Raw genomic sequence first — 13,350 nt, 5'->3', positions numbered from 1 at the left:
GGTTGGTCAACTGACGCACTCCCCAGCCGACTGGACCTCTCGGGTTGATCCAAATTTTCAGCGCTAATCATCATTAACTTTTTAATCAAACTTTTATAAAATGACGAGTGTGTCCCTAACGGTTATAATTTTTTGGAGTTCTATATATAGCCTATTCCAAAGCTTGATTAGTACTTTTGATTAGAAAACAAATACTCTAAAAGTTTTGTGCTCTCATTTCATATATTCTTACATATTCAAAGCACACATTCAATCCCCTTCTCTTGTACGCTTGTTTTTATCATTATAGAAAGAGATCATTAAGTTCATCTACTTCATTTGCAAAGTCATTGCAACTTCAAGATAGATTGAATATTCATTATTATAAGTATATACATTTCATTGCTAAGCTTTTACTCTCTCATTCTTTAATATTTGAATATTAATTTTTAGAGAGTGAGCTTGAATTCTTCCCATACTATTTGATTGATAAATATTGTTGGGAAAACTCTCTATAGTTTGGGAATCTTTGCACACTTATTTGCAAGATTCAGAAGCTAGTTTCTTTATGCTTATTCAAAAATAGTTTTTGTAAAGCTAATCATCATTATCTTCTGCACTTTATTATTGAAAAATATTTTTGGAGGTTTTACTTGAAGTTTAAATATCTTTGTTAAGAACTTAGGAAATATTATATATTTGAAACAAAGATAATATTTATCATAATCTCTCACAACATTTCATAAATACATTTTTTGAAAGATATTTTATAATCTCTATTGAGCTTAATCTTCCATCATACAAGAGTATATTGAGCTTCATTTTGTACACATTTGCTTATTGTAGAAGCACTTTACTTGTACACAAAATTTTATTATCCTTGTATTCTCGGTGTGTGGTCAAAAAGAGGAATACACCATCCCATAAGGTTTACTGGTTTGGCTCTAGCCCGGTTAGGTGAACTAGGAAGCACCGTCCTGTAGGGTGTAGGTTTGACTTCGCCCGTAAGTAAGCCAAGGAGACTCCCCCTCATAAGGAGTAGTGTAAATGGCATCGCTACGCCCGGTTAAGTGGGTATTTAGTGAATCCTCAAGTGGGTTGACTTGAGGTGGGGACGTAGGCACGGTTGCTGAACCTCAAAAAAATCGAGTGTCACTCTTTTCCTATACTTTTTTTTTTTTTTTCGTATTTTCCTGCTTATCTTTATCTATTGAGATTACTGCGTTTATTTTAAATACTGATTTGTGAGTGTTTGGGAAATACTGGAATTGCTGTAACTGCTTAAATTATTTGGACGTTCATATATATGCTAAATCTCCATTTGATTAGAAAAGATCCTGGGTTGTGAAATACTGATTGCTAGTGTAATTTGGCCTAGGATTTTTAAAATATCCAATTCACACCCCCTCTTGGGATTACACCAAAAATCACATTAAACTCACTCGTTTTAAGTACGTGGATAAACCATGCATACCTATCGGTTGGGCATAATTTACCACTTTGCGAATGTTGATCTGAATGGGGATGAACACTGTCATCTTTGGCACGTTTGTAATAGTGAGGTGGATTTGTCGAAGCTAATGGAGTTCATCCTTATTCATACCTAGCTAACCTAACCTATATGTTAGGGCTAAAGCAATGTTGAGGAGAAGGTTAATGTGAAAAACATGAATTGTCTTAAAAAATCATCACAGTTATATTCATATGCACTTAACCATAGTTATGTTCATACACATACACACACTTACATGGATACTAAGTAGAGGAGGAGCCACTCAAAAAATCTTCTTGACATAAGTGGAGCATTTCATCAGTCTCCACTTTCCGACGAATCATGGAATCAAGTCGCTGCTCCATGTCATTGTTTCCTTATTTGAATTTGAATGCTTGTTAACACTCTTTGGCCCCTCTTTGGTTAGTGATAGACCTAAAGTGTCTTTGGGTGCCACTTAGAGTAGATTTACTACTTTCCTTTCAATTCCTTGTACTGGTTCATGCTTGGATTCTTTGAAGGTCTGTGACAACCTTCGAGTTATAGGTGCTTCTACGTAGATTAGCCAGTTCTTGATTGTATTCCCGATCGCTAGTAACAGACCTTCAAACTGCAATTGAAGCAATTTTTCAATACATGCTCTTTTACTTTGCTTTTATTTAAATATACGCACTTTAAATTTCCTATCTTTAATTTTCATGCACTTTTACTTCTCTGATTGTGATGAGACCCTAGGGTAAAGGATAACATAGCTAGGGATTCAGTCACTTATATGTAATAGGCTATGATTCATGTATAGGTGTTCTCATGATCGATGTATAGGGTATACACTGGTTCTCGATCATGCTCTAGATGATTGGTGCACCTTCACTACCCTATGCCACTCGAATGGTTCACTTAACTGTTTAGCCTAGTATGGATAGCTTAGCGGACATAGCTATTGCACACGATAGCCTAGGCTTAATTCATGATTTGAGGTTTTCTTTGTAGTAGTAGTGTTAATATTATTTTACTTACTTCCATAGTTGATAGAAAAACACTTTCAAAATCTCACATATTTCCCTTTTTCACAAAGCATAGTAAATTAGGCTAGAAGTGGCAAACAACTGCACTAGAATCCCTAAGGATTGATACTCGACTTACTCATTGTTCTACTGAACTTGGGGTTAGTTAGATTATAAATTTTATCTTTATTAGTTAAGGACCTAAGCCTTGGCGAGCCTACCAAATTTTGGCATCGTTGGTGGGGACTTTGTTACGATAGTAAGCCAATTTCTAGTTTAGAGTACTACGTGCTTTGTTTTTTTTTTTTTTTTCTGTTGTTTTTATTTTTATTTGATACTCTGAAGTCTTGATTGTGTGCTACATATGTATATGCTGGGCACTCTTTGGATCCTGAGTTAGTGCCTATAGCCCCTGAGATTAAGAGATCTCGTAGGTTAATTAGGAAATCTACCTCTGATCCTGAGTTAGCCCAGTGGTCTGAACCCAAAGTCATGGCTTAAAGTCAACTGGTTCCCATCTTTCAATACCCATAACCCCAAGCTCCCCACCAACCTATGGTGGAAGAGCAACCTCTTTGGCCTCTTAGAGACTACTTCACACCCAATACATACACCTCGTTGTCTTACATCCGATTTTCGGAGGTCGAGGCAGCACAATTTGAAATTAAAACTTCTATCATCGTGATGCTTCACAATCTATTTAAGAATTATATTGAAAATACAAACAAACATCTAGATGAGTTTCTTGAAATCTATTCCACCATTCGTATACCTCACTTTAGTGATGATGCCCTCCATTTAAGGCTTTTCCCGTTCTCTTTGAAGGATAAAGCTAAATATTAACTTAATTCCTTTGACCCTAACTCGCTAACCATCAAGGTCACCATGCAATATGAATTCCTAAAAATTACTTCCCCATTAAGAAGACAAACCAGCTAAGGAAGGCAATCACCAGTTTCTCCCAATTGGATGGGGAACCATTTTTAGACAAAGGAGCGCTTTAGAGACCTCCTGCATAAATGCCCATACCAACAAGTTCATGGATGGAAATTAGTTCAGACCATTTATGAAGGATTAGTTGAGTGTGATAAAGCCACGGTAGATGCATTTTATGGAGGTACTTTCCTCACAAAGCATGAGAATGAGGTCTAGGCTCTCTTTGAGAACCTCGCTTGAGAATTCTTAGCAGTATATTGTTGCTACTCGTAGACCATTCCAACCTTCCTCTTTTCTTCCTAATGGAGGTTATGAGTTAGTTGTGGGCCATGACCTTGCTCCCACACTATACACCATTGTTAAGAAATTAGATCAGTTCTTGTCCCTATAATAGCAACCTCAGCCTGTGGCATGTGCAAAGGTGTGTGCCATCTGCTCTAATCCCTTACAAACTTGTTATAATTGACCCCATGTGCCTTCCCAACCTAATTTTGTGTAGGATGAAGTTAAGGCCACCCATAATCGGTATGCCATGCCGACCAATGATCCCTACTCTAACAAGTACAATCCTGGGTGGAGTAAACATCCTAACTTCTCCACGAGGCCACAAGATCCAGGTGTACAAGCTCAAAGACCTCAGTAATCACCCACTACTCAACCTCTTCGTCCATTCCAAAACTCTCAAAATCCTCTGATCTCTGCCCCTAGACAACCAACATTTCAACCAACTTCTCCTCTTTAGCCCTAATACGTTAAATCTTTTTAGGAGATGGTGTTGAAAGCCCTTAAGGGCATTGAGGTTGATTTCCAAGTCAATCGGCAACTACTCCACTCCCATTCCTAGTATATTGCTAAGGTAGAAGCCACCATGGGCCAACTAGCTACATCTTTGAGTAGAAGATATGAGGGTAATTTTCCAAGTCAGCCTCTAGTGAACCCTAAGGGTCAACATGAGGTAGAATGTGAGCTGGCTACTAGTCCTTCGACGCATCATGGGCATGTCCTGGCTCTGACCATTCTTTGGAGTGGTAAGGAGGTAAATAATAGGGTTAGGGAGAAGTTAGACCAACAAAAGGGTAGGGAGAAGATGAGGGAAGAACCTGATGATGAACCATGTAATCCTCCTTTTACTAATTTGGTAGTCGATACCAAGATGCCTACCCCCTCCAATGATGGAGCACTTCACCATTATGTTCCTACAGTTTCATTCCCTACAGCTCTTCATGTAGCCTCTAAATCTAAGAAGGAAACCAATACTGAGTCCATCATAGATACATTCAGGCAAGTCAAGGTCAATATTCCTCTATTAGATGCTATCAAGCAAGTGTTTGTGTATGCCAAGTTCCTCAAGGACCTATGCACACAAAAGCATAAGTCAAGGGTGCAAATGAACAAGCAAGTGAGTCTGACCGAGCATGTGAGCTCAATTCTTTTAGTTCACATTCCTCCAAAACTTAAAGATCCCGGTGCTGCCATCATCTCATGTGTAATCGGCGATTACATTATTGATAAGGCTTTTTTAAATTTGGGAGCGAGTGTGAACCTACTTCCTTATTCGGTCTACAAGCAATTCAATTTAGGAGAGCTAAAGCCCACCCCAGTCACCTTAAGTTTCGCTAAACGATTGGTAAAAAGGCCCTAGGGTGTGATAAAGGATGTCTTTGTCAAAGTCGAAGAGTTCTATTATCATGTTAACTTCATTATCGTCGATATAGAACCTTTGAACCCAACCAAAGATCCAATCCCTATCCTATTAAGACGACCATTCTTAGTTATGCCTAATGCCTGCATTCAATGCAGAATCGGGATCATGGATGGGTCCTTTGGCAACCTGCAGCTTTGACAGAATGAATTTTATAGTTCCCAACATCCATCCGATGACATCCAAGTTGTGGACTTTGACATGATTGATGAATGTGTTGAGGAAGTGGTGCCCTTGATTTTGTGGAGGGACCCCCCTTAATGATATATTTCAGCCAAATAGCCCTCCATATCTAGACTGGAGGACTCGTATAAGCAAATCTTTGCCATTTTGACCCGCTCTCTAGCTTGAAGGGGCGACTTTGGGTAAGTAAGAAGTGGTTTAATGAGGAAATGGTAGATGAAACATCTATTTTCGAACCTGGGTGAGTTTGAAATTAGCATTCATTGTATCAGGTGGAAGACGGTAAACTTAGCGCTTTTGGGAGGCAAACCAATTGTATTTCTTCTTTTTCTTTCATCTTTGAGTCCATAGGTTGCACATTGTAGAGCATATAGGGTTTAGGGTCCTTAGAGTAGGTCATAGGATAGTAGGGGGTGCGACTAGGACGTGACCAGCACGCACATGTGTGACGTGGTCAAAGCCCTGAAAGTTTTTTGAATTTCCAAAGTCCCAAGAAGCTCGCCAGGGGCGCGACTAGCACAGCTTTGGCCCGACCTAGTCGAGCCTTTGTGTAACAGCCCAAGAAATTTTAAACAATTTAAAATAATAAGGAAGATGGAAGGGGAGAAGGAATAAATTTGAAAGGTGGCAGCAAGCATTCATCGACGAATCGTCGATGAATGTTCTTCTTATCTCATCGACGAGGGTATGTGTCTCATCGACGAGGAATTACCGAGAGGTGTTCTTCGCACGACTGAAATTCGTCGACGAGTTGGCTGTCTCGTCGATGAACTGTACACTAGAACTCATCGACGTGTCTCGTCGACAAATCCCTACCTATAAATAGTGGATTTCTTTTATTTATGCAGGAATTCTCTGCATGTTTTCTCTCTTTCTCACTAAATTTTGGCACTACCACCTTCTCTCTTCAATTTCGGGCTGGATTTTCGCCGGTTCGACAATTTGAGGCCACCACGACACTCCTGGAAGAGTTCTCTACAAATCTGTGGGAGTGGATCGTCGGTGGGACTAGTTAGGAATTCATCCCAAATTTAAGATAAGATTTTTTATGTAAAATTTGGCTTTACCCTAGTTGTAGGAAATATTATATGTAAAGAAATACTGAAGTTTAGTTATGGGAGATGTGGTTTTCAAGGCGTTGAACAGGGAACCCTGCGGGTGCAGTACTGATTATTTTAGGAGGCTTTTCAGAAATTAGGTAAGAGGAAATATTTTATAATAATTTTTTAGTAATTATTAAAATGACTAATTTTGGGTAAAAATTCTACATATACAAGTATAATTTTTTTGAACCAAACTGATACTGGAAATACTGTTTTAAGTATATAAGTATTAAATTGGGAAAAATTGTGTGGTTGAGACCATTTTGGTCATTAAATGATTGTTAAGCTTAGTGGAATGAGGAAATTGTTGAGATTGTGAATGTCATTTGATTGAAATTTGTCTAGTTGAATACACTGATTGGATTGTGAACATTGTTTAGTTGAAAATACTAGATGGTTGAGTATACTGTGGTATTTGTGTGGACATGATTGATTGGTCAGGTTTGTAATTGATCTGTGGTGTGGTTCTTGTAAATGATGATATAACGTTGGCAGTGGTATGAGGAGGTTGTTATATCGTACCTAGTATAATCATCATATAACGTTGGTAGTGGTATGACGAGGCTGTTATATGGACGTTTATACAGGGAGGTAAACATTGGCAGTGGCATGAGGAGGTTGTTTACCTATTTATCATGAACGGGGTGTTTGTTTTGTAATCTGTGTGGTTTGATTAGTTCTGTGTGGACCGTGTAATCTATGTGATTGGTTAGTTCTTTGTGGACTAGTCTTGTGTGGATGTATATGTTGTGTGTGCTAGAGTCCTGTGTGGACGATTATGTGATGTGTGGATGTGAACCCTATGTAGGTATGATTGAAACGTATATGGTTGACTATGGGAGACTATAATTAATTAAGTATTTAAGGCAAAGTATATCACTCCACCCAAGGGCTTGCTAAGGAAGGCGAGCACTTTGGTAATCACTCATGGATACCAGGGTAGAGGAAATCCACTTGTATGGGTGGGTGACCTTCCCTATTCTCAGTGACTTTACCTGGATACATAGCTGAGGGCTTACTAAGAAAGGTGAGTGCCCTGGTGCTAGCATCAGAGCACAGGGAATCTACTTATATGGGCGGGTAGAATTCCTTATTCTCGAGAATTATTGGTAAACATTTGTGGTTGCGGGCATGTGATTGAATGATAAGACGATTATTACGCTACAATTATGAACATGATACTTTGGGCTATTTTATGGATTGTGATTGCATTTAGATGAATATTTTTACGTAGATATTAAACACTTCAACCACACACTGTTAAAAATTATTTCTTCCTTACTGAGAGGGATCTCACCCCATCATATGTTAAATCTTTTCAGGTTATCCAGGTGAGAGCTTAGATAGCTCCAGGGCAGGGTAGTTTTGTGAGTTAAATATAGTAGATCGAATATGTACTTAGTTTATGTTTAATATATATTAATTTTGGTTCTATAATAAGAAGGATTAGGTTGTAATTATTATGGATCAATGTATGTAAATATAGCACTCTGGTATTTTCTATTGAAGATATTTATTAGTTCCTCTGTGTGAATGGTATCAGAGACGCGTGTCGGTCTCTTAACGCACCGGGCCCCGCGTGGTGGGTTTGGGGCGTTATACTTTGAATTTGAACTTCCAAATTACGAAGGAGTTCAACTAAAGCGCAACCAACACTCTATTCTGGTGCGACCTGGTCAAGAGTCAGTTGTCTTGTTTCAGTTGGGGGTGCGATCAGGGCATGACTAGCGCAGGTCTGGTGTGACCTAGTCAAAATTTTTAAAAATTCTTTTTAAACCCGATCTCTTGTGAAGCTTGAAACACTCATTCTCCTTGTTCTTTGGTATCTTCTCGTCGCACCCACACCCAACCTGGTCACTCAAGCCTCCCTCACCATCCTTGAGCTCCAGCGACCTTTTGGCGACCAACCCTAGTTCTGTTGTCCACCTCCCGTGTGAGCACTCCATTCTAGCGCACCTAGGGTTTCCCCCATTCACCTTCCCTGTGGTCGTGATTCTTCATCTCACCTAGTAACATATGTACCTCTTCCTAATCTCCATCTTCTATTTTCCATTCCCCTTATATATCTCGCTACATTCCTGACCACCTCCATCCATCACCTTGTAGAAGATGTCTTGTCATTCAAAGTCTTGGGCTGCTTCCATGCAACCCCAATCCTCACAATCCGCTGCTTGAAGAGGATTCAGAGTCAGCTGAGGGACGAGTTGCTGTTCGGGTCTAAGCACACTCCACTTGAGCCGGCGATGATGAGGGGTCAAGTGACCTAGAGAGGGTAGGAACAGGCCTCTAGGGGGCCAAGGTCATCGACAATAACCCTCAAGGACTACGATTTCGGGCCTATGTATAAGTTTCAATTAGATGAGACTCGCACCCACCCTAGGAGGAAATGTTGTGTAGAGGTTCTTAAGCAGTGGAGGATGGACCATTATATGACCCCACCCACCACCACCTATCATTTGACCCTAGTTCGGGAGTTCTTCTAAAACCTACAGCATGATCTGTAGACGGCGTCTAGTCTACTAAGTTTGGAGCATTGGGTTTGAGCTGACTCCAGCCTTGATTGATAGGGTATGGTCCCACAAAGAGGCCAAGGACACACCATGGGAGGCCCTTGATTCTTCATATATCCACCATATCATCAATCGAATGTTTCACAGCCTCTACTATGATGGTGGAAACATGCACTAGGGCACTTGCATGGCACGGAATAGGGTACCCAATTACGTGCTTCTTTTGGACCTGATCCTTGAGCACAACATCTAAGCGTCTGGTAATAATTCAGAGACGTGCAACATTCATCTATAGGTTATTCTATGAGAGGAACGTGAGACTCACAAGGCTGAGGAGGCCTACGCCTAGGACGATGCGCGGTTAGGCCACTAGGGAGTCGAAGAGGCCCCTTATTCCATACACCCAACTCATTATGTCAATCCTGATGAGCAAGAAGATTAACCTGGGCAATCCAGATATGCACATCCCCATTGGAGAGTTCATCACAAAGCAAAGATGGCATCAGAGCCTTAATTTGGTGGTCATGGCACAACTGAAGGTTCATCGATTGGCACCCTTTGAGGGTAAACTAGGGTCATACTTTCTCATTCCTCTATTCTACCATGACTCTGAGGAGGGGCCTGCACACCCACTAGTGCCACCACCTCATAGAGTGCTGAAGAAGAAGAGGAGGATGAATGTTGAGCCCTCCACCTCTCCAGTAGCACCTTCCAAGGCCGTTCCTCTAATGACATCACCTCATCTACCAGCGTCCCCCACTATGCCTCAAACAGGGGATGACCTGAGTTGGTTATGCTAGAAGTTTGCGGTGTTCAGATCCGAGGTGTGCCATGAGTTGGCTGAGACCAGGACGACAGTTTGCTAAGGATTTAGGATGATCTTTGAGGCCCTCAGTGTATGCTTCCTAAGTGCATTAGAGACCTTAAGCTTTCCGAGCTTTGTAGCTCCAGCCACTAGCCTTGGGCCCTCAGTATTTTCGGCCCCTCCATCTCTTGATGCTACACAAGTAGTCTCTTTCCTATCTGGCCAATCGTCGTTAGATCTACCTTCTTCACTAGCTAGGCAATTTTCTGCTCCTCTATCTCCTCCACCACAACTGTCCCATCTGTTTTCTCCTCTTTAGTCTACCCTACCGGCAAGCTAGGTGGTTTTGATTGATGTTGAGTCCTCTAGTAAGAGTGAGATGGAGACTCGTACTGAGGAGATACCACCTCCAGCCGCTGCTGCTATGAGCGAGGCCCAGTCTCCTGCGTAATCTATTAAGCCGCCTCTTACCTCCACTGATGTAGCCTCCATTATTGAGCTAGTCGGTACTCTAGCATCTCCGGTTATAGCCACAAAGCCTCTAGAAGTGGAGCATGCCCAACTAGATCCCTCTATGACTATGGCTCTCATCCTACTAGTGGATGTCTCATGGGTTTTAGCGCCTCTCTAGATGGTTACACCACCCACCCTGATTCTTCATGTCCTATGCCGCATAGTGGCAGACTTGACTAGTTCTGCCCTAACATCTTGCATGCCTCCTCGAGCACACGCTCCATCATCTGTTCCATCACTTGTGCTCACTTCTTTTGCTCCACCTGCAGCACTTGCTTCGAGCACTCAACCAGCTGCACCTATGCCACCACCGGCTCCAACAGCTCATGCGCCATCCCCTGCTCTAGGTCATGTGCCTCTTCCCACTCCATCTTCACCCAAGTCACTAACGGTGTCTAGTAGCTTTTCTAACAAGGAGTATGCTTCGAGTCTGCGAACTGATGCAGCCCACTGATCTGATGAGGGCACTCCATCTGATGCTTTCGGCAATTTAGGGGCGGTGATTATGACTATGATGCTGGCAAGTTTACTGAGGAGGATTAGGGTTGGCTATTAGGGATCCTTTGATGCGCTCTCTTTTGTCATTGTACTGCCCTTATGCACACTGTTTTCTTTTCTTTTCTTCTTTTATTTGTATTTTCTTTTTATTTTTGTATCACCATGCTTGTGAATGGCTGTACTTGTACTTATCATGTATCTATTTTTAGTTGTAATGCCTATGAAATTAATGAATATATGGCAATTTTGTTCCATCATCCTTTTGTGCTTAGTGTACCATTGCTCTTGATTTTTTATGGATGTTACTGCTGTAGGTACACTCGTTAGAAGTATCGGTCACCATATAGTGCTTCCTTTCCATGCTTTCCACGTTCTTTCTGTCCATACTTCAGTAGGGACATTGAAGTTTTAAGTTGGGGGTAGGGGGTTAGGAAAGCACTACACGACACATTTTGAGCACAAAAATGACATAATTTTTAAAATTTTTCAGTGAACATTGCTTATTTCTTGCCATGTTAACACATTTGATGCCCTTTACATACTTCTATATTGCATGTAGGTTACATGCTTAGGTTGTATCATTTAGATGACTTTATTATGCTGACTAATAATGTAGTGAGTTGCTTGTGCGTAGCTTCACATGATATAGTCAATTTACCTGTTTTTCCACTCTATGAGGGTTAACTAGTAGTTCATTCATTTGAATACTGTTAGCTTTACCGTGATCCCAAGAGTGGGGGTGAATTGGTATTTTTAAAATTTATCTCCTAGGTATTCCTCCTAATAGTAGTATGTTCACAAGCCTATGGTCAATCTAGTGCAAATAATGTAAATATACCAGAAATTAAATAAAGCAGTTTAAACAATCGCACAAGCACCAGAAAGCAGTAAATAAAGGGTGACACGTAGATATTTTATCGAGGTTCGGCCAACTGCCTACATCCCCGCCTTGGCTAACCAGCACAAGAATTATCACACTAACTTGCTCACTTAAACGGGTGGAGTGGCACCTATACAAACCAGGTCAAATTACCACAAGGCTGACCTCAACCTTTACCAATCCTTACCGGGCTAGATTACCGCCCCCTCAGGCCACGCCTGGAATCTCTCAGATATACAATCAAAAAGTACAATACAAGAGTGCTTTCACGTAGAGCAGATTTGTACCACAAATGCGCACAAACACAAACACCACAGATGATTTAATAATGTAAGCTCAATGTGGTCTAAGTAGTTTAACTCTCAAAGATGTTTTCTATCAATGTAATGAGTATGTGAGTGTATCAATAATAATCTGTGTATCTCAAAATATTCAATCAAACATGTTTACACATAACACCAAGCAAGCCTCAAGAATATCAATCAGAGAATATCTCAATCATACGAATGTGTATATGCTTGGATTGCAAAATAGATAATCTTTGTTTTTGGCAAATGATATATATATATACTTGTATAAATATTACCACAAAGATTAGTGTAACAAGCACAAATATCTTTTCACAAATAGTTCAATAAATTCCACAAGATATTTGAGTAAGTTTGAAATATGTTTTTGCAAACCAAAAACAAATACAAACTTCCAAAGATATTGCAATGATAATGCAACACTCGAAAGTTTACCACAAGTCTTCTTAGGGTAGGCTTATTAGTAAAGCCTCCTAAGAAAACTTAGGTTATGCTCTCGAGAGAAAAATCGATTCAAACACTTAAAACAATGAGAGTAAAACCTTTTAGAATATACACTCAAAGCACTTACAAATGATTTTGAACTTGAAGAGGTAAGCTAGAGTGTTTGTTGGAAAGGTATGAGCAATACGAATCAAAAAGAGTATTTTTGCTTGAGAGAGAAATCTTCAATCCTTTTTCCCTAATCACACTTAATTTTCCCAAATGAAACAGTATATATAGACATACCAAAATATTTGACCGTTGGGGACCTATTAGGGATTGTTGGAAAAGTTTAATGACACTTAAAAAAATTTAACCCTGTTTAAAATTATTAACCACGGTAAAAAAATAGGAGCAACCCGAGAGGTCCGGTCGACCAGAAATGGTTCGGTCGACCAGGACTCAACTGGCTCGGTTGACCAGGGGACTTTTGAACTAAAAGGCTCGTTTGACCGGAGATGGAGATTTCCCAAACTTCTGAGGTTTGGTCGACCGGTCCTTTTTGAACTGCATGGTTCGGTCGACTAGACCACTGGGCATTCTCTCGAGACCCTCCAGTCGACTAGGTAGTTGGAGTACAAAAGTGGTCGGTTGACCGGGAGGTCAAAAGGTTGACTCCCAGGTGGCTCGGTCAACCGGGTTCAAATGAACTGTAGGGTCTCGGTTGATCGGGACCTTGTTCAACGGTTGACCCATGTATGGTTCGGTCGATTAGGCCAAAAATGAATTGATTTTTCCGGTCGACCGAAGGTGCACCAAGTGTGCATTTCGGTCCCGTCTTGACACAATAAAGCCCCATTTAAGTGCCTAACAAATATATGTGAATATGTGTGTGTCCTAGGGTCACTTGGGTCCAAAATATAGACACCGAAAAAATCCGGTGTTATACTAAGGTGATTTTGCATTATGATTTGTTTTGAGCTTACAAGATTAACCATGCATGTGATGTGTGTG

The sequence above is a fragment of the Malania oleifera genome, chromosome 1 (genome assembly GCF_029873635.1).
Source record: "Malania oleifera isolate guangnan ecotype guangnan chromosome 1, ASM2987363v1, whole genome shotgun sequence".
Classification (NCBI taxonomy): Eukaryota; Viridiplantae; Streptophyta; class Magnoliopsida; order Santalales; family Ximeniaceae; genus Malania; species Malania oleifera.
The sequence above is the reverse complement of the archived record's forward strand: the minus strand, read 5'-3'. Positions refer to the sequence as shown.